The 7,942-nt window shown below is 41.2% G+C and overlaps 1 long non-coding RNA gene across 4 annotated transcripts; it reads right to left on the bottom strand.

The window, feature by feature from the left end:
- Window positions 1–209: 209 nt before the first annotated feature.
- Window positions 210–2,846, bottom strand: LOC103650198 (uncharacterized). 4 transcript variants are annotated; one of them, XR_002268369.3, is made up of 4 exons: window positions 2,780–2,846; window positions 1,214–1,247; window positions 944–1,138; window positions 210–753 (listed from the first exon to the last, which is right to left on the bottom strand). It is a non-coding gene; the product is annotated as an uncharacterized lncRNA (long non-coding RNA). The 4 variants fall into 4 exon arrangements; XR_002268368.2 differs by lacking the exon at window positions 2,780–2,846 and adding an exon at window positions 2,017–2,674; XR_563983.3 differs by lacking the exon at window positions 2,780–2,846 and having other exon boundaries at window positions 1,214–2,500.
- Window positions 2,847–7,942: the final 5,096 nt, after the last annotated feature.

A 7,942-nucleotide genomic window follows, 5' to 3' on the forward strand; every position in this document is an offset into this window, starting at 1 on the left:
TAGAATAGCCTATAATAATAGACACTCGCAACAGAAAAACCATCTTATTTAGGAGACTGATATTGGACGTTTTAAAAACCGTCTTATTTAGGAGACTGATATTAGACGTTTTGAGAAATGTCTTATTAAGATTTGAAACGACTTACTTGGCAGTATATTCTTAAATTACCACATTATAATAATTTAAAAGAGAAAAATACATACACATATATTTAATAACACTATTATTAATATAATATAGATAAATAACATTCAATATCTCATAAATAAGCATTGTCAAATAACTCATACATAAGTGTACTCTAAATTTAAAGTTGATCATCAACTGTTTATGCTAACATAACATTGAGCCTAACTAAGTATATAACTTGATACATATGTATGAACTCCAACGGTTCAATATAAATAAGTGTACTCTACATAAGTGTACTCTAAATTGAGCCTAACTAAGTATATAACTTGACGTCAATGCTCTCATTGCGGTTTTCATCAGAAGATACATATGATCTTTCTGAAAGGGGAACTATTCCATCTCGACCATGGAAAAGCTTGAATGCTGACTCAAAGCCTGACCCTTCCTCAAAAATTGGACCCTTGCCTCCTTGAGCAGCTACTGGCAAAGCAGAAGAGAGGGAAAAGGTTGTAGCTCCATTGATATTCCTCAGGAATGGGCATCTCTCGACATCTGGGTGTCCAAAAAGGTTCTGCGGTGATACTGATTCACTGAGAAAGCTGCCAAAAAACATTTCCATCCTGGCAACAGCAAAATCAGATGCACATTAGCAAGTAATGACCTAGCAAGATGTATTTGATCTTGGATGACGAACATCAACACATACATACATATCAGTGATACACTGATACTACAAGTAGTTGAATGCCTCAAAGAAACATAGAGAGCCAGGAAGAAAACATGCATGATTAAACATAACCATTTTGTCACCTGATAATTGACTCATACATCACCTTACTGCCTGGTGTCTGCTGGCCTGCTGTAAATAGAACATGCTCTGCCTAGCTGAAAATAGAACAGACATGGTACAGTTTAAAGCCATAATGACTAGCAGGATTTTTAATAGCATATCTGGATGGCTTCATTGTGTCCAACAGAACCATGTAAAGTATCTGGGACCATCTCCTGCAATGAATGGAGATGTAACTGGGACCATAACATTAGGAGATGGCAAAAGAAGTGGTTTCAAGAGAAAATAACCTGAAAGAGCATCTTGACTGTCAAGGTCGTGTCACTGCACATCAAACAAAATTTGCTAAATGGACTGTATTATATAAATAAAATGAAGTGAGTATAGGTTAATTCAACAAAAGATATTGCAGTGCTGATTAAAGAAGCCTATTAGTCACCCTTCACTCATCGCTTGCACTGTTTACATAATATAGTTTAAAACAGAAGATACGAGATGAGTAAGGTGCTGTACTGATGATAGCCTGTAAGCCACAAAGAGAAAGACACCTGAGCACTTGAATGGTCTACTGCTGCTATGTGACTACTGGCTTTGATAAAGGGATCAGACTGGCCCCACCATCAGTTCCGTTTTGGTCAGAAAATGGGGACTTAAAACTTCTGCAAAACCACTTCATCGACCTACTCAAGCCTGAACAACCTTGCTGGCTGCTGCCAAATCCAAAGCAATACCATATTCGAGCTATTCACACAGCTAAGAAATAAAAGCAAAATTGGGACCATTGATCAGTCTCTAATTGAAATTATGGGAACAATAACTAACCACAGCTGATGTTGAAAACAATCATATTACTACTTAGCATTTGGATGGCACAATTTAAGTGGTGTCAACAACACAGGAGATTGGACAGCTTGAGGAGCTGAGATTAGGCTGCAGTGCAGAACTAATTCTCATAAAAATGGAAGTGGACTAGTGGGGCACAACTAGATGCGACTCAAACACATTTGCTCTAGGTCACACGAGCGCGGAACGAACTGAAAGAAACAGCAGGTAGAACCTACAGAGAAGTATTCTGGGGAATGGGCATATATACCTTGGCGGCGCGGGTGAGGCGATCACCGCTCTCGCCGACGGAGATGTTGAGCACAAGCTTCTGGACCTTCATCTCCCGCATCGGGTTCGACTGCTTCTTCTCCGACGCCTGAAATCGCAGGCACCACCATGACACATCGTCAGAATCGCACACGCGCGAGGAACGAATGATTCGGTGGGCAGAAAAAAACAGAGCTGAATGGAATCAACATTATCAACACTAATAACAGGTTTAAAGACTGAAGTAATTGCCATCAATTCAATCTCTAAATACTTCCCCTTAGTACATAATAAGGTGAAATGGTGGAACCAAATGTTCCTCTTTTTAGTTCTGACTTTACAATATACTTGCTCAATGGAGTTCACATATTGATGAATGATGATTAATCATATATGTCTGAATAAAACAGTTACCTGCACTTTGGATGAACTGGATGTATATTTTTTGTGATATCCACTGTCCATCCCAAATTCAACAAAGAAGTTCGATGGCTTTGGGGGTGCAACATGTCAGCAATACCATATTCGAGCTATTCAATCTCTGATAGATCGATCACATGCATGGTTATAAACTATGTTAAGAACTTAGCCTTAAGTTATCCCAGTACGTAGTGACCATAGTGGGTACATGCTACATGAATACAAAGTTACATATCTTTTCCCCTGCTTACAGGCAAGCAACAATGCCCATCATAAAACACCCGTTCACAAAAACAAACAGGCCTCATTCAAATTATTTACGATAAGACATGAGATCATCTTACTTGATGCCAAGATCAATGTGCTCTTGGATACCACATCCAAAGCAACCAGTGTCACTGAAGTTCCTCCTCAGCAGCTCGTTGTCCTTCACCTTCAAGCCACACTCCAGCAGCTGCATTGCCTTCTCACCCGCACCGTCACATAGCATGCGATCTTCTCATTGCGCCGGATCCCAAACGACCTCACAGTGTACCTTGCTGCAATGTCACAACATGGTTGCTACGACCATCATAAATCCAGGACCACACTACACATTGATAACGTCAGGTATAAGAAAATTACCCTTGGAAAATACCGGTGACTGGCCGCTCAGTTGCTCCAGTACCTAATTAACAACAAACATAGGGTGATCAACTGAATACATTTTTTATGCAATCATGTAAAATGCACTCTACTGTTATTAAGCATTGCAGTAATGTTACTTACCTGACCAAGGACTGTGATGATTAATGAATCACCAATAGAAAACCACTTGTCACTAATCCCAAACTTCCGATTTAATCCAGTTACAAGAAGCACCTAAATATATACGATGCAGTATATTTAAAGGACAGAAAAGAATTGCAGTAGCAATCAAGAAAATAATATAAAGAGCACCTGTGTCATCCCAAGAGCTGAACATATAATGGTTGTCACGAGAAATATTTTCCTTAGAGGAACTTCCTTCAGAAAATAGTTGTAGAGCCCAACACCGAGCAGGGATGCAAAGGAGGTTACAAGCTTCACACGCCCTAGAAACTCTGGTGTGAATCCAAGCTTATTTGTGCTGAAATATATTATTCAACATAAGATAAAAAAGTAGCTAATAGTTTTTATTCATTATAAAATAAACAGTACATAAAAAACACAAGCAATCAGACAAGAGATAGGTTTAGCATGGAAAACCCAAACAGGTAACACAGGTGCACAAAATAGGAGGATCCAAAGAGTAACAAGCAGAAATGAAATAGTAGTCCATCCTCAATAGGCTAAAGACCTGAAGTGTTTATGTAGGGTAGAAAAAAAAACTCCCAGCAACTTCCCACGGGTAACCGAAGCAGGCGAAGAGCCTCCAATATATAGCAACAAGGCTAGCCTGACAGATAGCATCCAATCCAAACCAGGAGCACAGGATCACCCAACTAATCATAAGAAATCCGCTGACGAAAGCAACCATGATTAACGGCTCACCTATTAAACCTAACACCTGACGGGCGCTGCACAAATTTCACTTCTCTTTTCTTCATCCAACAGACTTCTGAAATCTCTCACCTACAGCCATATGTTTGTTGGGGAATGACAGCAAGCTCTGGCCGATGCTGGGGGTAAGCGACCACCAAGGAAACTCGGCCGGCGGCTAGATGAAATTTGCAGGGGAGCTCGCCATGGAAGAAACCCCTGCGCATAGATCAGAGGGGGGCGAGCTAGAGCTGGGCGACGCCATGGAGAGGGGCAGGGAGCCGGACACGCCAGGGAGCCATTACGGCTCGAAGGAGATCGAGCAGGGAGGGCTGGGTTAAGCGCGGCTGGGGAAGGAGCGCAGGGGCTATGCGGTTCGACGAGGCTGTGGCCTGGGTGACCTCACAGCGGGAGCAGGGACGGCCAAAGGAGAACGGCACTGGCTTGGAATGACCATCGGACCAACGACGGGTTGTAGGAGATAAGGGCACGTCGCACGTGGCCTGGTGCTTCACGGAACGGCAGGGAGGAGGCGGCTTGGGGAGAGAAAGAGACGTGAGGGAAAAGTGATTTTGGGAGGGGCGGCAGGTGTGAGATTTCCAGAGATTTCTTAACAGGACTTCTCCAGATTTCTTATCATGATGGAGTACGGCTGGAAATAAAAGAACAAAATACGATAGGAGGATAAGGATAACAGATATTTCCACATTTATTTTCTATTTAATTAATACACATTCTTCTCCTCCACGGTTTGCTTTTCTAAAACAACAATCTTGATCGTAATATCAGGGCTTAATTTGATTAGATTTTAAATCACAAGAATTTGAATAATTCGAATTTTTAATCAGTCACATGCTAGACTGAATTAGCCCGGCACGAGTCATAAAAACATATTTTTATTCTCGCTCCAAACGTTTGATTACTCTGCTAGACAAACAATGCAATTATAAACCTTGTGCACGATCTCTCGGGTAACGCACACGGGGTCTGGATCATTTTGCACCAAAAACTGTAGTCGTTGAATTCTAATAAATTTGTTTGGGACAAAATCGGAGGACTAGACTAAGTTTCTAAATTCGTATTTGCACAATTGATGAATTTTAAATAATCACCAGATTCACCAATCTCCCGAACAAATTTGTTCTGACCTCGTGAGCAGTTAGAACAGGCCGGATAGACAGAGACGAAAAAGATATCAAAATTTTTGATAGGTGAATATAAGAACCTAGAGACCGTTATTATTGTCGATATTCTGTGCTTAAGTCCATAAGCACAGTTTAACAGGAGGTAAACACCAGGGGTGTTACAGAGCCCATAGGGATTGCAGTTTTAAGAAAGTATACTAGCCGAATTCATTATTTACTATATTTTTCATAGTACGTTTTACAAAAAATATCATATAAAGACGGTTTATATTTAGAAGTATCTAGTATAGCCACTAACATATAAGACAGTTCTTATAGTCTAGACGACTCTAATAATATCTTTATTTGAGATGGTTTCATATACAAAAGTGTCTAATATACTAACCAGAATCTAAGACAATTCTTGCATTCTTAATGACTCAAAAGGTATATTTATTTAAGACGTTTTTCAATAACAATATGTCTTAAATCAATATAAGACATTTCTTACGATGTAACTGTCTCAAAATACTTCTTTATTAAAGACATATCTCAAACAAACCGTCTTATCTTACTTATCACCATATGATAAACGACGCTTCTATAAAATGCACTGATATCCATCTTAAAATGTGTGTCTTAAATAAGTATATCTCTAGTAATGTGTTATCAGATGGTTGTGGATAGCAGTGAAGCAGATCCACTTGAGATTATCAAGGTTGTGTCCGAGTTCCTAGATGTGTTTCCAAAGGACCTACCAGGTATTCCACCAGAGCGCAAAGTTGAGTTTGCTATAGAGCTTCTTCCTGGAATCGCCCCCATCTTTAAGAGAGCTTACAGAGTATCTGGACCAGAGTTGGTTGAGCTTAAGAAGCAGATCGATGAGCTATCAGAGAAAGGATACATCCAGCCAAGCACCTTGCCTTGGGCCGCCCCTGTCCTATTTGTGGAGAAGAAAAATGGCACCAGAAGAATGTGTATCGATTATCGAGCTCTGAATGAGGTCACGATCAAGAACAAGTACCCCTTGCCCATAATAGAAGATCTGTTTGACCAGTTGAGAGGAGCCAGCGTGTTCTCCAAGATAGATCTGAGGTTAGGTTATCATCAGCTCAGGATTCGACCTTCAGACATTTCGAAGATGGCATTCATTACCAAGTATGGGTTGTATGAGTTCACTGTGATGTCTTTCGGTCTAACAAATGCACCGGCATTCTTTATGAATCTGATGAACAGTGTATTCATGGATTATCTTGACAAGTTTGTGGTGGTATTTATTGATGACATTCTGATATATTCTCAAAGCGAAGCAGAGCATGCAGATCATTTGAGGATGGTATTGCAGAGATTGCGAGAGCACCAGCTGTATGCAAAGTTGAGCAAGTGCGAGTTCTGGATCAGTGAAGTCTTGTTCTTGGGTCATATAATTAACAAAGAAGGATTGGTTGTGGATCCGAAGAAAGTGGTAGACATTCTGAACCGGAAAGCGCTAACAGATGCCCGAGGAATCAAGAGCTTCATTGGAATGGCTGGATATTATCGGTGATTCATCAAAGGGTTTTCGAAGATTGCGAAACCAATGACAGCTTTGCTAGGCAACAAAGTTTAGTTCAAGTGGACCCAGAAATGTCAAGAGGCCTTCGAAGCGTTGAAAGAGAAGTTGACTACAGCGCCTGTCTTAGTCTTTCCTGATGTGCACAAGCCCTTCTCGGTGTATTGCGATGCTTGTTACACCGGTTTGGGATGCGTGTTGATGCAAGAGGGAAGAGTTGTGGCTTACTCGTCTCGACAGCTAAAGGTTCATGAGAAGAATTACCCAATCCATGACCTAGAGTTAGCAGCAGTGGTTCACGCACTGAAGACATGGAGGCACTATCTGTATGGGCAGAAATGTGATGTTTACACAGACCACAAGAGTCTGAAGTACATATTCACTCAGTCGGAGCTGAATATGAGGCAACGAAGATGGTTAGAGTTGATCAAGGACTATGAATTAGAGATTCATTACCATCTAGGCAAAGTGAACGTAGTGGCAGATGCTTTGAGCAGGAAGAGTCAAGTCAATCTGATGGTCGCTCATCCGATGCCTTATGAGTTGGCCAAAGAGTTTGACAGGTTGAGTCTCGGATTTCTGAACAATACGTGAGGAGTAACCGTTGAGTTAGAACCCACCTTGGAGTGGGAAATCAAATAAGCACAGAAGAATGATGAGATCAGTGAAATCCGGTGACTGATTCTAGACGGTAGAGGCAAAGACTTTCGGGAAGATGCAGAAGGTGTGATATGGTTCAAAGACCGCTTGTGTGTTCCCAATGTCTAGTCTATTCAGGAATTGATTCTCAAGGAAGCTCATGAGACACCTTATTCGATACACCCTGGAAGTGAGAAGATGTATCAAGATCTGAAGAAGAAATTCTGGTGGTATGGAATGAAGAGGGAAATCGCAGAGCATGTGGCTATGTGTGATAGCTGTCGACGGATCAAGGCAGAGCATTAGAGGCCAGCCGGATTGTTGCAATCGTTGCAAATTTCTTAGTGGAAATGGGATGAAATCGGTATGGATTTCATAGTCGGATTGCCTCGCACTAGAGCCAGCTACGATTCCATTTGGGTAGTGGTGGACCGTTTAACCAAGTCAGCCCACTTCATACTAGTCAAGACCAACTACAGCAGTGCAGTGTTGGCAGAGTTGTACATGTCTCGGATCGTTTGTCTTCACGGTGTACCAAAGAAGATAGTGTCAGACAGACGAACGCAATTCACCTCTCATTTCTGGCAGCAGTTATATGAAGCCTTGGGTACACATCTGAATTTCAGTTCAACCTATCATCCGTAGACAGATGGTTAGACCGAAAGAACTAATCAAATCCTTGGAGACATGTT

The sequence above is a fragment of the Zea mays genome, chromosome 3, assembly GCF_902167145.1.
Source record: "Zea mays cultivar B73 chromosome 3, Zm-B73-REFERENCE-NAM-5.0, whole genome shotgun sequence".
Lineage (NCBI taxonomy): Eukaryota > Viridiplantae > Streptophyta > Magnoliopsida > Poales > Poaceae > Zea > Zea mays.